Here is a 20,087-nt window from a genome sequence, read left to right as displayed (position 1 = left end):
CCATAGCAGAGTAGGTCTAAGCTGTGTCACTGAGCCTGAGACAATAGCTATGGGCAAATCTTTCAATGTAAGCTTTCCCCATTTTCTCATTTTTCCACTCTAATGCTTAGTTCTCTACATTTCCACATTGGTATAATAGTAATAATAATAATAATAATAATAATAATAATAATAATAATGCCTCTCTTGAAAATTCACCAGCATTTTAGTGTATATTTCTCCTAATACACACAAGCTTGTATGCAGTTTTACCTAATGTACACACTTTTGCAAAGCAAGTTCCCCAATATAATGTGGTTTTGTATATTGTTTTTAACAATTTAGGCATTGTTATGCACACTACACCTTAGTGTATGCATTTTTTATATGTTGCCTGGATTGCCTATATGGCAAAATTCAGAGAAGTGAGAATATTCAAGGATGGCTAGTTTGTTTGTTTCTGTTTTTAGGTTCGTGCATTGTTATGGAAAGTATGAATTAGGTACATTCACATTTAAATAAAAACTGGATTGAATTCCACCCCCATCCCTAGTGGTAACCAATGTAGGCCCCAAAATGAGGTGTTGTGGGAATGGAGCAGAGTCAGACATGGATCCATTAGCTCTTTATCCCTTTAAAGCTGCTTTATCCCTCTAATCAAAAGGTTTTGATTTCTGCCCATTACTTGCACCTGCCTGGAACTGGTGCAGAAACGGAAACAAAAAATGCCCCCCCCCGCCCCTGAAAAGCTTCAGATGCTGTGATGCTCAGCCCCACTGCTCCCCAGCCCCACCGGGTGTCATTGTGTTTGATGTTGTTTATTTCTAGGTAAGCATAGACAGAGTTGCAGCCTAAATCATATACACAAAACACCAGTAATATTTGTGCCAGCATTTAAAGTTATGCTTCTTGGTTCTTGGGCAGTTCATGAGACTCCAGAGTGGGGGTGCAAAGAATTGGACCCACCTTGCCATGTGCAAAATGGGTAGTCTGAATTCGCTCTCAGCTGTGTGCTAAATAACCACCTCTATACAACTCATTGTTTTCTTTTTCTTTTTCTTACATTTTATATTTTGAAAGTGTCCAACTTTTAAATAAGAATGAATAATAGAAGCTATGCTTTGTGATTCATTGTACACAACACTTTAGAAAATTGTGCAAGGGAGGCTCTCAAACAGCCCATAACCTAAAAATCATTTTTAGACTATTTGATGGATCTTATGAATAATAATTACATTCCCAGAAATCAAAGATCATTTTCTGAATGGCTTTTGAATAGGAAGGGGCTAATTTCTTCACAATAAATAACTCAACCGGCTCCACACTTCAGACACAGCAGACTTTTTTCTGCTCTACTTTGGAGATTTAAAGCATGAAATAGGATCTCCATGTTAAATGCTGATTAGCGGTACATGTGCTGCTACATAGCAAAACATGTCTCCTTCCCTGAATGAAGACGTGTGGAGTGTAATTTTCCATTTGGATAAATTTGTCAGATTAGAGCATAGGGATTTAGCTGTGAAACTTCTATTAGTGTCAAAAGGAGTCAAGCGGTCAAAAAGGGTACCCCTCTGTGTAACAGTGAGGTTAACTTGGGGAGGGTGCCTGTATTTGCATTATCTGGTGAAGCTTACAAAGTTCTCTAGTTCAGGACAGAAAATACAGAGTGGCTGGAGAGAAGTTTAAATCTCAGCTCTGTCTCCTAGCCATTTCCTTATTCTGTTCTGGGCCTGGGGGCCACTTCTTCCATTTAGAATTCTCATGGTGCATGAAACTCCACCCTCAAACTGCATCTGTAATGAGGAAAGTTATTTCTGAAGAAGAAAATGCCGATATCTACTCAGGAAATCAAACAAGCCAACTGTGGCCTTGTGGCCAAAAAAGTATAGCCACCCACGCTTTAGGGTCTTCCCCAGTAAGAGCATGCCCAGTGCCCACTGTGCCATTACAGGGGACTTTGGAGCAAGCTATCAACGCGAGGAATCTTACTAGGCCCTGCTCTGCCTAGTATTCCAATCGCTGGAATAAATAATTTCACAAGACGCTCCCACAAGATGCAGTGCTAGTCACCAGTGTTTAAATGCTTTAAAAGAGCATTTGACAAATTCATGGTGGATAAAGCTATCAATGGCTACTTGCCATTATGGCTATGTTGTACCTCCACTCTCAAAGGCAGTATGCCTCTGGATGCCAGTTCCTGGGAATCACAAGTGTAGAGAGTGCTATTGTGCTCAGATCCTGCTTTTGGGCTTCCCATAGACATCTGTGAGAAAAGGATGCCCGACGAGATGGCACTTTGGCCTGATCCAGCAGGGCTCTTCTTGCGTTTTTAATCCTGGACAGGGAAACCTTAATCATGGGAGAACTGCAAATAGTTTATTGATTCTAAATAGTAAACCATAATTTTCTTCTTTCTGCTGGGATACCTATTGTGGGATAAGGAGGAGAAAGAATAATCTGTGGTTCTTCTGTCAGTTCTCTTCTCTAGTATCTCTCACCCTCCCAGTCAAATCTACTTTCAGAAAAGGTAAACATCTATGACATGCTTAAGTAGAAAATATGACCAACCATCGAATCTTAATTAGTGTGCTGGCCCCAAGGGTTTGTCCATGAAGCGAGGTCCAAGTCCAGTCCTGGGTCTAGGGGTCCAAAGGAGGTCAATCCGGCGGGGAGCAAGGCAGGGAGCAGGTCAAGGTCCAAGGCGGGTTCAGGCACAAGGTTGCAGGTTGAGCACACGCTTGCAACTAAGTTGCTCACGCAACTTGGGCTGGGTCTGGCTGGCTTTTATCTGGCCCTATGCTTAGGGCGGTCCCGATCCTCCGGAGACTCGCCTCTCCTCCGGGCCTGGAGGCGAGCACTCCTCCTGCAGACACTTAACTCCCTTCGCCTCTCTGCCCTGAGCCTCTGTAGCTCAGGAGAGGCTGGTGGGTTACTAGACCCAGGGGATGCCTCCGCTTCTTCTGAAGAGGCTGGGAGTGGAGCACCTGCAGGCAATGAGTCCTCCCTCCCATCAGGAGCCAGAGCAGACTCTGCTGATGCCTGCACCTGGGGATCCAGCACAGGTGGGGATCCTTCAGGCTCAAGCCCTGGCCCCGGCTCAGCTGGTTCTGGAGGCGGGGAATCCTGTGCAGGCTGGGATCCCTCAGGTTCAGCATCAGAGTCTGACTCCCAGGCCATCACACCATCCCCCCTCCCAGGCCTCCCCCTCAACCGAGGGGCCGGACCAGGCTTGCTGGGGTAAGCTGCATGGAAATCACGGAGGCAGGCAGGTGCGTGGACGTTTCCCGCTGGTTCCCATGAACGATCCTCAGGCCCATACCCCTTCCAGTCGATGAGGTATTGGAGCTTCCCCCTGCGGTATCGTGAGTCGAGAATGCGCTCCACCTCGTACTCAGGCTCCCCCTCAACCAAAACTGGCTGCGGTCGTGGATTGTCTGGGTGGAACTCGTCGGGTGGGGCGACTGGACTAAGTAGGGACCGGTGGAATACTGGGTGAACCTTGAGCGATGGAGGTAACTGGAGGCGAAACGCCACCGGCGACACCTGCGCAGTGATGGTGAATGGGCCGGCAAATCGTGCATCCAGCTTTCGTGAGGGCCGAGAAGGATGCAGGTGACGGGTGGAGAGCCACACCCGATCGCCAACACGGAGTTCTGGCCCCTCCTGACGATGTCGGTCAGCCTGGGCCTTGTATGCGTCCTTGGCTTGGCGCAGTTGCTCCATCAATAATTGTTGCTGGGACTGAAGCTCCTGAAGCCAGTCTGTCACTGCGGGGACCGCGGAAGCTGGAAGCACGTCCGGGAACAAACGTGGATGGTAGCCGTAGGAGGCCTGGAACGGGGTCTGCTGGGTGGAGGCGTTCACTGCATTGTTGTAGGCGAACTCCGCCAATGGCAAGTGATCGACCCAGTCATCCTGCTGAAAGCTGCAGTAGCACCGGAGGTACTGCTCCAACACCGCATTTGCCCGTTCCGTCTGGCCATCGGTCTGCGGGTGGTGGGCCGAAGATAGACAGACCTCCGTCCCAAGGGTCTGGTGCAGGGCTCGCCAGAAGTGGGATGTGAACTGGACGCCGCGGTCAGAAACCACACGCTCGGGCAGGCCATGCAGGCGGAAGATGTGCTGCAAGTACAGCTGCGCCGTTTCCTTAGCTGTGGGTATGGACGGGCAGGGGGCACAGTGCACCATCTTAGTGAAATGGTCCGTGAAAACCAGGAGGCAGGTACAGTGACGAGATGGGGGCAAGTCCACCACAAAGTCCAGCGAGACCGTGTGCCAGGGACGCGGTGGGACTGGTAATGGCTGGAGCAGACCGGGGGGTCGCCCGGTAGGACCCTTGGCCCGCCGGCAGACGTCGCAACCAGCAACATAGCGTGCCACATCAGCCTTCAGGCGGGGCCACCAGAACTCCCGGCTTACCAGATGGGTGGTCCGGTACCGCCCAAAGTGCCCTGCCGCTGGGGCATCGTGGGACATCTGGAGAACCTCAGCCCGCAATGGTCCTGGTGGGATGTATAGACGACCCTGGTGCAGCAGTAGGCCCTGGTGCAGGGCCAGCCCCGGATATCGAGGGCATGACCCGTCAGACAGTTCCCGGAGCCGTTCCTGTGCCCAAGCGTCGACCCGTTGCTGTTCTCGCACCCGAGCCTGCAGCGGCTTGGCCTCCTGAGTGGCCAGGAATGCGGCTGGTGGTAAGATAGTCGTCGGTACTGCCTGCTGTACAGTGTCTACGACGTCCTCAGGTTTCCGGGACAGGGCATCCGCTTTCCGGTTTTGGGAGCTAGGGATGTAGCGGATCCGGAACTGGAACCGGGAGAAAAACAGCGCCCACCGGATCTGCCTTTGGTTCAACTTGCGGGTGGTCTGGAGGTACTCCAGATTCCGGTGGTCCGTTCTCACTTCCACCGGGTGTCGTGCCCCCTCAAGATGATGGCGCCAGACCTCAAAGGCCACCTTGATGGCCAGTAGTTCCCGCTCCCACACGGTATAGTTACGCTCCGCCGGAAGGAGCTGCCGGGAGTAGTAAGCGCAGGGTAACAGTGGCGCATCGGGTCCGTGTTGCTGAGACAGGATGGCACCGAGAGCCGTACTGGAGGCATCAGTCTCCACCACGAAGGGACGAGAGGGATCAGGATGCTGTAAAATCGGCGCCCTCTGGAAACAGGCTTTCAACCCCTGAAATGCCACTTCAGCCTCCTCATCCCAGGAGAAGGGCGTCTTGGGGCGCAGCAGTCGGGTTAATGGGGTGGTGCGATGAGCATAATCTGCAATGAAGGTCCGGTAATAGTTGGCGAACCCTAGGAACCGCTGTAAGTCCTTGCGGTTCCGGGGCGCTGCCCACTCTCGAACCGCAGCCACCTTCCCAGGGTCCATCTGCACCCCGTCAGGGGAGAGTCGGTGTCCAAGGAAGTCCACTGACCGCTGGTGGAACTCGCACTTGCTGAGCTTGGCGTACAGGCGGTGCTCCCGCAAGCGCTGCAACACGGACCGAACATGACTCTCGTGATGGGCTGGGTCACGGGAATAAATCAGAATATCATCTAGGTACACCACCACGTATTTGTCTAGCAAGTCCTGGAACACGTGGTTGATGTACCGTTGAAACACGGCGGGCGCGTTGCATAATCCGAACGGCATAACCAGGTATTCAAACTGCCCATACCGGGTCCCGAATGCAGTCTTCCACTCGTCCCCGGCACGGATCCGAATCAAGTTGTAGGCCCCTCGGAGGTCCAGTTTGGTGAACATCTGCGCCCCCTGCACCCGCTCCAGCAATTCTGCAATAAGGGGCAAGGGGTACCGGTCTGGGATGGTGATCTTATTCAGGGCCCGGTAGTCATGGCAGAGGCGAAGCTCCCCACACTTCTTCTTAACGAAGAGTACAGGAGCGGCAGTGGGTGAGGTAGAGGGTCTAATGAACCCACGTTCCAGGTTCTTGCGAAGGAAGTCCTGCAAAGCTTCACGCTCTGGCTCCGAAAGAGAATATAGGCGGCTCACAGGCAGGGGCGCCCCAGGCTGTAGGTCTATGCCGCAGTCGAAGGACCGATGAGGCGGCAGCTTGTCTGCTCCCTGTTCCTCGAACACGTCTAAATAGTCCTGGTACACGGCAGGGAGCGTTGACACAGCCTGCCCCATGGGGGCAGCTGCTACTAACTCGGACTGAGCACGGGAACCCGGGTCTGGGAAGCGTACAGTCCGATTGACCCAGTCGATCTGAACATTGTGTGACTCCAGCCAGTCCATCCCAAGCACCAGGGGAAACCGGGGCATGGTGGCAATGTCCAGGGTTCGCACCTCCCGGTGCTGCTGGTAGCACAGGACCAAGGGCTGGGTCTCCCGAGTAACAGCGCCCGAGCGTAGGAGCCGTCCGTCAATTGCCTCCACCTGTACTGGTTCCGGCTTGTTCTGAAGCGGCACCTGATGCTGAGTGGCGAAGGCAGAGTCCATATAGGAGCGGGTTGCCCCCGAATCCACCAGAGCGTGGGTGAGAATCCAGGGCCCACCGGGGGGGTATAGACGCACCGGTATCATGAGGTGTTGCAATTCCACTGGTGAGGGCCCATCATGTGATGCTTGGGTCCCCAGGTAGCCTGGGCCATCGGCTACTGGGGTTGGCAGTTTTCCCTGCGGCTGGCGTTTCTCAGGGCAGGTTCGGGCGTAGTGTCCACTCCCACCGCAGTAGAGACACAGGTTCCCCTCCCGACGCCGAGTCTTTTCCGAGGGGGAGAGGCGAGGCCGCGCTGCCCCGAGCTGCATCGGCTCCTCCAATGACTCAGCTCTGGCCACGGAACTGCAGGGAAGCACCGGCGCCGGGAGCCCGGAGTGCCGGCGGCCCCGGGCCTGGCGACGGTCCTCCAACCGATCATCTATCTGCAGACTCCGTTGGATGAGGGCATCCAGTGTGGCAGGGCGATCCAATGTGGCCAGCTGATCCAGTATCTCGTCTGAAAGTCCCTCGAGATACTGGTCCCGCAGGGCAGAGTCGTTCCAGGTCAAGTCCTGCGCCAGCAGCCGAAATTCCGTGGCGTAGGTGGCCACTGTGGACTTGCCCTGTTTCAACCGCCGAATTGCCCGATTGGCTTGACTCCCCTTCTGAGGGTTGGCGAACGTGGTTTCCAGATGATTGCAAAACCCCGTATAGTCTGTCAGCAAGGGGGAGTCTTGCCGGAGCAGCGGCAACGCCCACTTGGCCGCCTGGTCCTTCAGCAAGCTGATCAGGAAGTGCACCTTGGTGCGGTCGTCAGGGAAATCCCGAGCTCGCCCCTGAATATACAGCTTGGCCTGGGCGAGAAACATGGGAAAGCTGGCTGGGCACCCATCAAATTTCTCTGGCAGGGCCACTGGGTACTTGCCAGGAGCTGGGGCGGCGGCCCCAGGAGCCGGTAGGGCATCCAAACGCTGCTGAAGCGCTGTAACCGCATTGCTTAGCTGCTGCACGGTGTGGGTCAAGGCCTGGTTCTCCTGGGCCAATGCCACTAGCGCAGCCGCCTGGTCTGCCATGGCTACTAGTTCCTCCCGAACGCACCCCAGCGAAGGGGGAGTGCGGGTGTGGCGTGAGCAAACTGTGCTGGCCCCAAGGGTTTGTCCATGAAGCGAGGTCCAAGTCCAGTCCTGGGTCTAGGGGTCCAAAGGAGGTCAATCCGGCGGGGAGCAAGGCAGGGAGCAGGTCAAGGTCCAAGGCGGGTTCAGGCACAAGGTTGCAGGTTGAGCACACGCTTGCAACTAAGTTGCTCACGCAACTTGGGCTGGGTCTGGCTGGCTTTTATCTGGCCCTATGCTTAGGGCGGTCCCGATCCTCCGGAGACTCGCCTCTCCTCCGGGCCTGGAGGCGAGCACTCCTCCTGCAGACACTTAACTCCCTTCGCCTCTCTGCCCTGAGCCTCTGTAGCTCAGGAGAGGCTGGTGGGTTACTAGACCCAGGGGATGCCTCCGCTTCTTCTGAAGAGGCTGGGAGTGGAGCACCTGCAGGCAATGAGTCCTCCCTCCCATCAGGAGCCAGAGCAGACTCTGCTGATGCCTGCACCTGGGGATCCAGCACAGGTGGGGATCCTTCAGGCTCAAGCCCTGGCCCCGGCTCAGCTGGTTCTGGAGGCGGGGAATCCTGTGCAGGCTGGGATCCCTCAGGTTCAGCATCAGAGTCTGACTCCCAGGCCATCACAATTAGGGTTGTGGGCAATCATTTTCCTATTTTAGTTGTTCCAAGAGTTTCCTATTCCAGACTGATGTCTGAGATGCTGAGAACAGCCCCCTTCCAGAGGAGGGAGGCAACCTTTTGCATGGGGTAATAGGAGAAGTGATGGTACAAACATTGTTGGTTTATTAATACTGTTGTATTAATGATGGCTTTTATTGTTTACTTGTTAGTGAGAATGAAATCCAAAGCCATTTTTTGTGGGATGTAAAAGGACAGGGGCAGTCAAACCCAACTTCCTTATATGGAACTCTACAGTTGGGGGTGAACTCTACAGTTGGGAGCTTCCAACTGTAGTGTATATGCCGAGTCTCCATGTCGCTGGTCAGTTGTCGTGTTAATCTCTAAGACAGTTTAAAAGCAGCATTATTAAAATGCACCGTTGGCACTAGGCCAAAAGTAAAAAGAGGGACTTTCTCTCATAAAGAGAAAGTCACCATATGTATATTATTTAGTAACTTTTAAGCCTGCCTCTAGGATCCTTATGTGACTAGATGATGATTACTTGTAAGTAAACGTTATACACTTTACCAAACACTGTGAAGTGTCTTATTGAAAGAGGGATAAAAAGGGGAAGACACCAGGACAATATTTTTAATGACTCTAGCGAGTCTATGCAAACTATCTGCTGCGCATATGAAGTAAAAAGGGAATGTTAGCTCTGCTGATATTATCGAGCTTGTAAACGCAAGTTGGGATAGGATATCTAAAACAATATATCCTCTCCCACATCCCTCAACATTCCCACAAAGGGTTAGCGGGCCCAGAATTGCATATTTTTGTGTATTTTTAAAGGATTGCATCGGATTGCAATTTTGAGTTGAGTGGATTTTCCTGGTGAGCACAAGGCCTAAAGCATCCATTGTGCTGAAAAGGGGAATTAACTACCCCTCCCCTCCCTCAGTGTTCACAGTAATCCAAGGCAGTGAAGATTTGTTTAGAGATTTTTGCATTTTAAGATTTTTGAACATTTTTCAAAAATTTTGGATTTTAAGATGGCTAGTGCAAATTTTGATAGTGATACAAAACTAGGGATGATTGTGCTGAGTGAGAATAATTTTATGCACTGGAAGCAGCGCTTAATAGCATATCTAGATGCAAAGCATGTTTTGGAGGCTGTTGAAGATCCCATGCCTACTGGCACAAGTAGAGAGGATTTAGCCAAGATAGCAGCTTGGAAGCGCAAGAACAGTGAAGCTAGGCATATAATTCTATGTGCACTTCGCAATGAGCATCTATCATTAATAAATAGTAAAGATGATGCATCTCAGATCCTAAAAGACATTGAACGCATGTATGGAGAATCTTCCAGGAACTCCTACAGAAGCTTGATGTATAAATTAACCAGATTGAGAATGAATTCTAAAGGAGAATTCACAGCGCACATCAGCAAATTTACTGAGATTATTCAAAAGATTGACCTCACTCCTAAGCCTTTTGATGAAGAAACAAAGGTATCATTTTTGCTAGCATCCCTAGGACCGTGTTTTGATCCATTTGTCAGTCTAATGGACCATAGAGAAGGTCTAACTTTCAAAGACTTGACCAGTCATTTAAGAGAAGAGTGTAGAGAGAGAGCAGAGTCTCCAGTAAGAAATGCCAGAAGCAAGGACAGTAATTATGCGTCCAGGCAATTTACAAAGTCCAGAGAAATGCCCAAGAAAATAATTTGCTACAATTGCAACAAGGAAGGCCATATTTCTAGGAACTGTAAAGCTCCTCCTAAAGCAAAGAATTCCCAAACCTCTCAGCCAAAATGGCAAAAGAAGGGGAAATTTGAACGCACTATGCTACTTCAAGAAAGGAATTTAGCTGTTCATAACCGTGAAAATAAACGTAATATGTGGATTTTAGATTCAGAAGCCAGTTCACATTATTCATTTAAAAGAGAAAATTTTAATGAGATAAATGAAGATGAAGAATCTGAAATAGAGATAGCAGATGGCAGAGTTATTAAAGCAAAAGGTGCAGGTTCCATGGACTTGAAATTCAATATAAACAATGAACCTGTTAAGACCAAAGTGCTTAAAGTTTTGTACGTTCCAGAACTAAGTTGCAATTTACTCAGTGTGTCCAGTTTGGACAAGAAAGGTTTCCAAATCACATTTGGAAATGGAGAGTGTAATGTGACTAAAGATGGTGAACTGTATATTCAAGCAAAATTAATTAATGGTGTTTATGAGATTGATATTTCAGAGACCCAGTCTGCAAACGTAGCGCATTCTAGCCAGAAAGATGAAGCTGATATGCAACTATGGCATAGGAGACTAGGACACAGAGACACCACCACCATTATGAACCTACAAAAAGGTGATCTTGTAAGAGGTTTACAGGTAAAAGAAAGCAAAGAGGCTCTGACAAAATGCATAAGCTGCATTACTGAGAAGGCTGTGAAACCTTCTTTTCCACGTTGTGCAGAACAAAGAAGCACTAAAGTGCTTGATATCATATATTCGGATCTATGTGGTCCAATTAATGTTCCATCACTTGGCAACAACAAGTATATTCTAATTTTTATTGATGATTTTTCAAGATATTGTGTTGCATATTTCATCAGAGAGAAAAGTGAAACAGTGGAAATGTTCAAAGAATACATTGCCATGGTCAGAAACAAGTTCCAACGCGCTCCAGCTGTGTTGATGACTGACAATGGAGGTGAGTACTGCTCACGTGAAATGCAGACTCTCATGGCCAAGGAAGGAATTGTACACGTAACTACAATCGCTTTCACGCCACAGCAGAACTCCATTGCAGAGAGAAAATTTAGATCCATTATGGAAATGACAAGGTGCATGCTAAAGGAAGCATCCTTGCCACAGAAGCTGTGGGGAAATGCAGCTGACACAGCAGTTTATTTGCAGAATAGATTGCCAACAAAAGGAGCAGAGCGCACACCATTTGAACTTTGGCATGGCAAAGTGCCTAATTTGTCACACATTCGTGTGTTTGGAAGTCTGTGCTACTATCACGTGCCCAAAGAACACAGACAGAAGCTAGACTCCAGAGCACAAGCAGGTGTCTTTGTTGGATATGCATCTGGAGGGAAAGGCTACAGAGTAATGGACTTACAAAGTGGTAAAACCAGTGCGCACCATGCAATTTATTTTGATGAGCATGCGATGGTTAACACAAAGAATACAGTTATTGACTGTTCCAAGGAGTCAGAATGGACTCAAGAACTTATTGATTTTCCTTCTGAAACCCCAAGAAGTGCTAATCTGCGTTCTAATGTCATAGCACCCCCTACAGGGAATGCACCAGAACACGTAGAGGATCAAATTCCTACTGGCTTCAGAGATGAAGAGGACGACTTAGACATGCCACCATTGGAGGAGGATGAGGATGTTGATGCGGTTCCAGAACCAGAGATCAGACGCTCATCCAGAACCAACAGGGGTGTTCCAGCACCACGGCTGTCCTATTTTGCAGGGTCGGCATCTCCACAGGAACCTTCCACATGGGAAGAGATACAGAAAATGCCACCTAAGGAAGCTAATCTCTGGAGGAAAGCCACGCAGGACGAAATGGATGCATTGCATCAAAACAAGACTTGGACCCTCACGGAACTACCTCCGGGTAAGAAAGCCATTGGCTGTAAATGGGTTTTCAAGATTAAGAAGGGGTCAGAAGGGGAAGTTCAACGCTACAAAGCTAGACTTGTGGCACAAGGATTTTCACAGAAATATGGTGAAGATTATGATGAAACGTTTGCACCGACTGTAAGATACAGTAGCGTGAGAATGCTTTTAAGCATTGCAGCATCCAAGCAGCTGAATGTAAAGCACATTGATATTGCCACTGCGTTTTTGCATGGACAGATTTCCGAGGAAATTTATATGAGACAACCCAAAGGTTTTGTGAAACCACATGAGGAACATTTAGTGTGCAAGTTGCAGAAGGGACTGTATGGTTTGAGACAGGCTGCTAGAGCCTGGAACCAGAAATTGCACAAAATGTTAATGCAACTTGGCTACAAGCAAGGAAACGCTGACAAATGCTTGTACAGTAAGTCAGGTAATGGACAATTCTCATATATTTTGGCTTTCGTTGATGACTTGATTATCGCGACATCAAATAACAGAGAATATGTGCAGATTGTGAAACACCTCAGCAAAGAGGTGGGAGTCAAAGAACTAGGAGATGTCAAGTACTACCTAGGAATCCAGGTGGAAAGAGAAGAAGACGGATCGTTCCTTCTCAGCCAGCGACAGAAAATAAATGAACTGATTGAATGCATGCAGATGCAAGACGCAAACCCAGTTGCAACGCCCATGGCCACAGACTTTTTGAAGAATCAGCAGGATTCGAAGCTGTTGCCAGATAACAGTGAATATAGGTCGGTAATTGGTAAACTTTTGTATTTAGTTACCACATGTAGACCTGACATAGCCAATGCAGTGGGGATTCTTAGCAGGAAAGTGAGTTCTCCCACTGAGCATGATTGGGCTGGTGTTAAGAGGGTGGTCAGATATTTGAAGGGTACATTGAATTGTAAATTAAGGCTACCAGCTGTCAGAAATCCTAAGTTAATTGGGTACACTGATGCTGATTGGGCTGGGGATAATGCTGACTATAAATCAACAAGTGGTTATGTTTTTATGTTTGGGGATGGACCTGTTGTATGGGGCAGTTATAAACAGAACTGTGTAGCATTATCTTCCACAGAAGCTGAATATATTTCTGCATCGGAAGCGTGCCGAGAGATTGCCTGGCTCGATGAACTCATCAAGGACTTTGGTTTGGTGAGAAAGCAAGCTGTCAGTTTGCTGGAGGACAATCAGAGTTGCATAAAACTGACACAGAGTGAAAAGTTTCTTGCCAGGACAAAACATATAGGTGTGAGATACCATTTTATACGTCAGGCAGTTCAGGATGGACTTGTGGAACTGTCGTACTGCTGCACCAATGAGATGGCTGCGGACATCCTGACAAAACCCTTGCCTAGAGAGAGTTTCCAGAATCTACGAGTCAAGCTGGGACTCTGGGTGGTTGAATAAAGTTGAATTTGCCTGAGAAGGGGTATGTGGGATGTAAAAGGACAGGGGCAGTCAAACCCAACTTCCTTATATGGAACTCTACAGTTGGGGGTGAACTCTACAGTTGGGAGCTTCCAACTGTAGTGTATATGCCGAGTCTCCATGTCGCTGGTCAGTTGTCGTGTTAATCTCTAAGACAGTTTAAAAGCAGCATTATTAAAATGCACCGTTGGCACTAGGCCAAAAGTAAAAAGAGGGACTTTCTCTCATAAAGAGAAAGTCACCATATGTATATTATTTAGTAACTTTTAAGCCTGCCTCTAGGATCCTTATGTGACTAGATGATGATTACTTGTAAGTAAACGTTATACACTTTACCAAACACTGTGAAGTGTCTTATTGAAAGAGGGATAAAAAGGGGAAGACACCAGGACAATATTTTTAATGACTCTAGCGAGTCTATGCAAACTATCTGCTGCGCATATGAAGTAAAAAGGGAATGTTAGCTCTGCTGATATTATCGAGCTTGTAAACGCAAGTTGGGATAGGATATCTAAAACAATATATCCTCTCCCACATCCCTCAACATTCCCACATTTTTGGTGTTTCTGAAGTGTGTAATGTCCACTTAAGCCAGATTCAATGCTCAAGTGGAGCATAAGAGGTGCACAGCTTTGTTTGGGTCCTTGGTAGTGGAGTGGGTGTTGCCACAAAAGCAGCATTGTGATGAAATGCAGTGCAAGGGAAACACACTGCTCAGAAGTGGCTTTATGACCTTGTCATGAAATGTTGTGAATTTATCTTACTTTCCTGTGTTCCCAGTTCAGAGCTGATTCTTCACCAGGCTTACCTGTGATTCTAGAGAACTGGAGAGCTTGTATTGTACACTATTTTGGTTTGCCTAATGAAGGCATTGCCAGAATTTGAGGATAGGTGTCCCATGACTATCTTTTCCTCTTGTGGACTTGAAGAATAATGAATTTAGTCATTTAACAGTGGGATCCTAAACTTGATGAAGATGGTCTTATACCACCAGAAGAATGGACTTGATTCACTGAAAGAACATTCCTTCCAATTGCTAGGTAAAGCTTCCTTATTTGGTTTCTATTTGCTCTTAAGCATTTCTTTTTACCTAGCACAACACTTAAAATGAATCTAAAGCTTTGTTAATATGAAAGCTGCCCGGTTCCTCTTTATTCTTGATTTTCACCTACCAATGAACCTGCATGTTTCACCCAAAGACAGTTCTGGATCTTGATTTTATATTCCTAAGTATTGTTGTTGTTGTTCAGTCGTTCAGTCGTGTCCGACTCTTCGTGACCCCATGGACCAGAGCACGCCAGGCACGCCTATCCTTCACTGCCTCTCGCAGTTTGGCCAAACTCATGTTAGTAGCTTCGAGAACACTGTCCAACCATCTCATCCTCTGTCGTCCCCTTCTCCTTGTGCCCTCCATCTTTCCCAACATCAGGGTCTTTTCTAGGGAGTCTTCTCTTCTCATGAGGTGGCCAAAGTACTGGAGCCTCAACTTCAGGATCTGTCCTTCTAGTGAGCATTCAGGGCTGATTTCTTTGAGAATGGATAGGTTTGATCTTCTTGCAGTCCATGGGACTCTCAAGAGTCTCCTCCAGCACCATAATTCAAAAGCATCAATTCTTCGGCGATCAGCCTTCTTGATGGTCCAGCTCTCACTTCCGTACATTACTACTGGGAAGACCATAGCTTTAACTATACGGACCTTTGTCGGCAAGGTGATGTCTTTGCTTTTTAAGATGCTGTCTAGGTTTTTCATTGCTTTTCTCCCAAGAAGCAGGCGTCTTCTAATTTCGTGACTGCTGTCACCATCTGCAGTGATCATGGAACCCAAGAAAGTGAAATCTCTCACTGCCTCCATTTCTTCCCCTTCTATTTGCCAGGAGGTGATGGGACCAGTGGCCATGATCTTAGTTTTTTTGATGTTGAGCTTCAGACCATATCTTGCACTTTCCTCTTTCACCCTCATTAAAAGGTTCTTTAATTCCTCCTCACTTTCTGCCATCAAGGTAGTATCATCAGCATATCTGAGGTCGTTGATATTTTTTCCGGCAATCTTAATTCCGGTTTGGGATTCATCCAGTCCAGCCTTTCGCATGATGAATTCTGCATATAAGTTAAATAAGCAGGGAGACAATATACAGCCTTGTCGTACTCCTTTCCCAATTTTGAACCAATCAGTTGTTCCATATCCAGTTCTAACTGTAGCTTCTTGTCCCACATAAGTATAAGAGGATTAATTTCCAGAGTTGGGGACTCAGCCCTTGTATATTTCTCTTTCTCGGAAGATCTTGGTGCAACCTGAAACCTCCATAGTACCTAACAGAGCCTCATTTCAATTCTGGCTAATCCCTCCCTCATTCCATCTTGAAACTGACCAAGTGCAGACTTTTCCTGATGTCAAAAAGGTGTCACTGTTGGCACTAGGCAGGTTCCCAGGGGAGAGCATTCCACAGCCGGGGGGGGGGCACTTCTGAAAAGGTCCTCCCTCCTGTAACAATTTTGTGAGATTTTAGCTGACCTAGCAAAAGTATTACACTAATATGGATTTGGGAATTTTTATTGTGGGCCAACATAGCAACATTTACTTTTTCTGTGATTCAAGCTGGGTGGCATTGATATATTGTGTAAATCTGCTGAGTGGCCAGATGGCCAGGTTGATGCTTCATCAATAGGAACTACTTTCCTGTATGGTCAATCTACCTGCAGGAGGTGGAGTCTGAGACCAATGCTCTGTGTTGGTGTGTATGTGTTTGGCAAAGGAAACAAGCTAGATTCTGAATTTAAGGGAGAAAGAGCTGAGAGGTAGCTGAAATTTGCTGAGAAATTTGCTTGGGGTAAATCTGTACTAGCAGCTCTGTTGGAGTCTGATGCAGGATTAACTCCTCTGTTGCCTGACTTGCTCCCAGTAGACTGTGCATGTGTAATTTTAAATAAAGCAAATATTCCAGATATAGCATAATTCTCTAGAGCTCGTTCATCCCAAGAAAATTAAACCCAGTGGTAGCGCTGCTCCTGGAATATCGCTCAATGTTTGGGGATGTGGGGAGTGCATAGCTATATTATCCAGGCTAACAAGCAAATTGTTTCAGTAAAATGGAATAAAATACGAATTTTCTAGCTGCCCTTAGGTGCTGCAACATTACCTAAGAATTAATAGCACATGTCTGCTGCAGTCTTGTGTTCCTGTTCTGCATGAACGCATCCTGTTTATTTCAGTGGCACTGTCAGGAACGGGTCCTCATGACAGGCACCTATGCTTGCATAGCAAGTTGCAAAATGGTGGCCCATCATATCACGCACATGGCAGTTGATACATATAAAAGCCCTGGTATGAACAAAGCAAAACAACACAGGAAGGTCTGCTTTGGAAACAACACACACACACACACACACACACACACACACACACGGTGGGATGGAAGCTAGAAAGATCCAAAAGGAGTAATGCTGAATGAGCCAAATGTAAACAATTGGCTTGGGGAATGCAGCATCACAGGATACATGTTAAGTTCTTATTTAATATAAAACAGGGTTACTCACTTGATAGGCTCAGAAGAAGGCATTGTTTATTGAAGAACAGGTTAATGTGTAACTGCATAGGGAAAAGAAGGTAACTACAAGAAGAAGCTAAAGGGTAGAATCTTAGCTCCCACTCAAAATGATTGGAACTAATGTTTATCATTACGCATTATTACGAACCTTACCAGTACATTTTAGCATATCAACACAATAGCAAGACATCAATACAATAGCAACAGAATACAGTAGCAGGATAATAGAAATAAAGAGAGATTTGAGACAGTGGGTGGTATCCATCTTAATATATCTGCTAGTGGAAAGATATCCACTTGCGCAATGGAACTTCCCCCTGCAAGCTCCCTTTGGAGCAGAATTGGAGGTGGTGCAGGAGCTCACTGCCAATTTGGGCCCCTCCAGACTGGTAGCTTTTTGTGGGTGTATTCTGCAACCTGTCATTGACACAATAATAGTGCAGGAGTGATGGACTCTCCATGCATCATTCCCCTTTATTAGTTGTTCTGTGATTCTTCCCAAAACTCTAGCTTGTGCAACAATGCAGGGTTAAAAGTAAATCAAAAACTGGATAATTTGTGACATAAAGTTACAGGATTTCAGCAGGAAGCTATGAGACATGTGCTGATTAGACATAAAGCAGTACATCCAGTCTGAATCTTTTGCAGGCACAAATAGTATTGAAAACGGACTCACGTATAACCATTATGAACACATTGTGAAAGCACTATAAAAGGATGTCTGGAGGGGCCCTGTGTTACAATAAATACAAAATGGGGGAGGGTAGCACCAGCAGTTTAATTGCTCAAGTATACAGTGGATGCAGCTATGTTATAATATTGCCTGTCCGGTTATTATTAACGATAATAATTTGCATTCTGTGTGACACTCTAGAGACAGGATGAGGGTTTTCCTGCATCAATTCCTTGAGGAATATATTTGCTGTCTAGGGGACATGCAAAGACAGGAGCAGAAGTGAATAGACCCTAAGTGCATGATTTAGGTTTGCCTATTACAATTCATGCACCAAACTGTAAAATCACTGCTGATAATGAAATGAATGAAAAATTAATGAATGGGAGTAGAATGTGCAAGCATACAGCTAAAGCTGTCTCTAAAACCAGCCTTATATGCTTGGCCCACATTCCATGGCTCTCACAACTGCCAGCCTCTTGGCACCTTAGTGGTGAATGAAATGAAAAGCAATCTTGTTATTCTTATTAAATCTTGCCCAGTGAAAATTATTCAAGAGAAGGAAGTCAGTGCTCTGTTTCTCTTCTTTCTCCAGACCACAAATGAAAGGTGCTAGGTAAAATATAACCAAAGCATTCATTCATTTTGGACACTGCCTTACTATGCTATCAGAACAACATGGATTTTAACCCTGCATTGATAGAACCCACTGTTTTTAAATGTAAAAATTGCCTGTGCCAGCAAGAAATCCCACAGTTTTCACAACAATAACATAACTCACTTGAGCATTCCAGGAACATACACATTTCAAATCTGCATGATTAAGACAGACAAAATGGTAACATGGAGCACATGACTGTTGCATTTTTCTGTTGGTCAGAGAAATGATACCTTCTCCTTTTCTTGATATCAGCAGCAACAGATCTTACAAGTTCCGAGGCTGCCTCTCTCAATGTCCCTGGTGAGCTGGCTATGTTTCTAGACCAAGCCTAGGGTTTGATCATTTCAAGACCCAGATCTACTAGCAAGAAGTATCTTTTGGGATTTTCACACCAATGGGATATTTACACCACAAGCAGGCAATGTTCAGAATATTGATGGGGGCAGCATCAAATGATCATACATTTGGAAACAGAGTGGAGACCTTCTGGTCACAAGTGTCCTTTAGTTGTTTTTTTATGATACACAACTAGAATCCTTTTCTGAGATTGCTGCATCATTATGCATTGAAGCAAGGCAAATTACTGTACAAAGAGAGGTGAATCACTGTCCTTCCTTTTTTTGGCATATAACTTGATTGAAGATCATTGAAAACCCAAAACATTGCTGTTGACCAATATGGAATCATTGGCAAGTAAGTCTGGCAGAATTTCTGGCTCAATTTTGTTCAATGTGCCAAGCAGAGTCAACTTTTTCTTAGCTAATCCCCTGGCTAGTGGCACACTGGTAAAAAAGTTTTCAGTTGTGTTTACAGCTATTGGGGAAAGGAGCAATCCTGGTGGTTGTGGGTGGGTGTGTTAACATCACTTGCACCCTCCAGGGCCTTGGCCAAATCTGGTGCACAGCCCTATGCAAAACTTCAAGTTTCCAGTTTTGCAAATGCCTTTTTTTCTGGAAGCAAATAAAATGGAAATGAGCATTAAACCTGTGCTATAAGCTGCTGGAGTGGCTTTTACATCATGTGAAAGTTCATCTACACAATGTGAAAATTAAGAGTTAGGAAAATGTTGGGGAAATGAATAACCTGCCATATGAATGCAGCCCAAATGAGGACAGACTCAGCATCATATTTGCTTTAATAGGCCAGATTCCACCACTGTTAATCATCTTTTTACATGACTAAAGATTTGGCCAAGTATAAATAAGATGCCATAGACATAACTAGCTATTGATGCCTAGGGGGAGAGTAATATCTGCTAGGTGGTAATGCCCTTCCATCTTCTATTCCTCCTGTATATGTCTGTGTAAGTAAGACCATCACCAAAGACACCACTATATCCAGTGGCCTTCCTTCCAAGGAAACAAAACCCAAGTATGAGCTGGGACCCTGTGAGATCTCTTACTGCTTAGAGATTAGGGTTCCCATAACATTACACTTTTGGTCTTTTTTCTATCTTTCACAAGGTACTGAAACACTCCCCTTCTGTGCAGTATAGTGTGAAAGGGCTCCTGTTTGAGGCAGGCTGTAGGGATCAAGCAGGCCACCCCTTCTCTCTTCCTCTATCTGATTGCCTGTGTCTGTCTTCCTTTCTCTAATTCTCTCTCCTGACTCCCAGTTAAACGATCTCAGCAACTGCAGCAAAGTGAGCCAGTGGCTACAAGCAGGGAAGATAATGAGGAATGTAGACTCATTGGTAACACTGATGTCACTACTTTCTTCCATCCTCTCCTCTTGCAAATCAACATTTAGGATCCCTGAAATCCTCAAATCAAGTAGAACATTAATGGTGCTGTATTAATACCAACATATTTTGATTTGATTTCATCCCAGTAACCAACCAGGCTCTTTGTGCAAAGGGCTGTATGGCCCAGTAATAGAAGCACTTTAACTTTGAATGTCTGTGGTTTTGTCTCTGTAGTTCTGCTAATCTTTGTGACTATTTTTATTCTATCATTCCTATGACATAAGGGCACAGACCATACACTGCTGCTTAGCAGTCAACAGCATCCCTTCATGTAGT

General features: G+C 46.6%; 1 long non-coding RNA gene across 1 annotated transcript in view; it reads right to left on the bottom strand.

Moving 5' to 3' along the window:
* LOC117056091 overlaps nt 1-20,087 on the bottom strand; it is a 429,770-nt gene that overhangs the window by 224,929 nt on the left and 184,754 nt on the right. The gene's annotated exons all lie outside the window — the stretch shown is intronic.

The sequence above is a fragment of the Lacerta agilis genome, chromosome 1, assembly GCF_009819535.1.
Source record: "Lacerta agilis isolate rLacAgi1 chromosome 1, rLacAgi1.pri, whole genome shotgun sequence".
Taxonomy (NCBI): domain Eukaryota; kingdom Metazoa; phylum Chordata; class Lepidosauria; order Squamata; family Lacertidae; genus Lacerta; species Lacerta agilis.
Note: the sequence above shows the minus strand (reverse complement) of the source record. Positions and strands in the feature narration are given on the sequence as shown.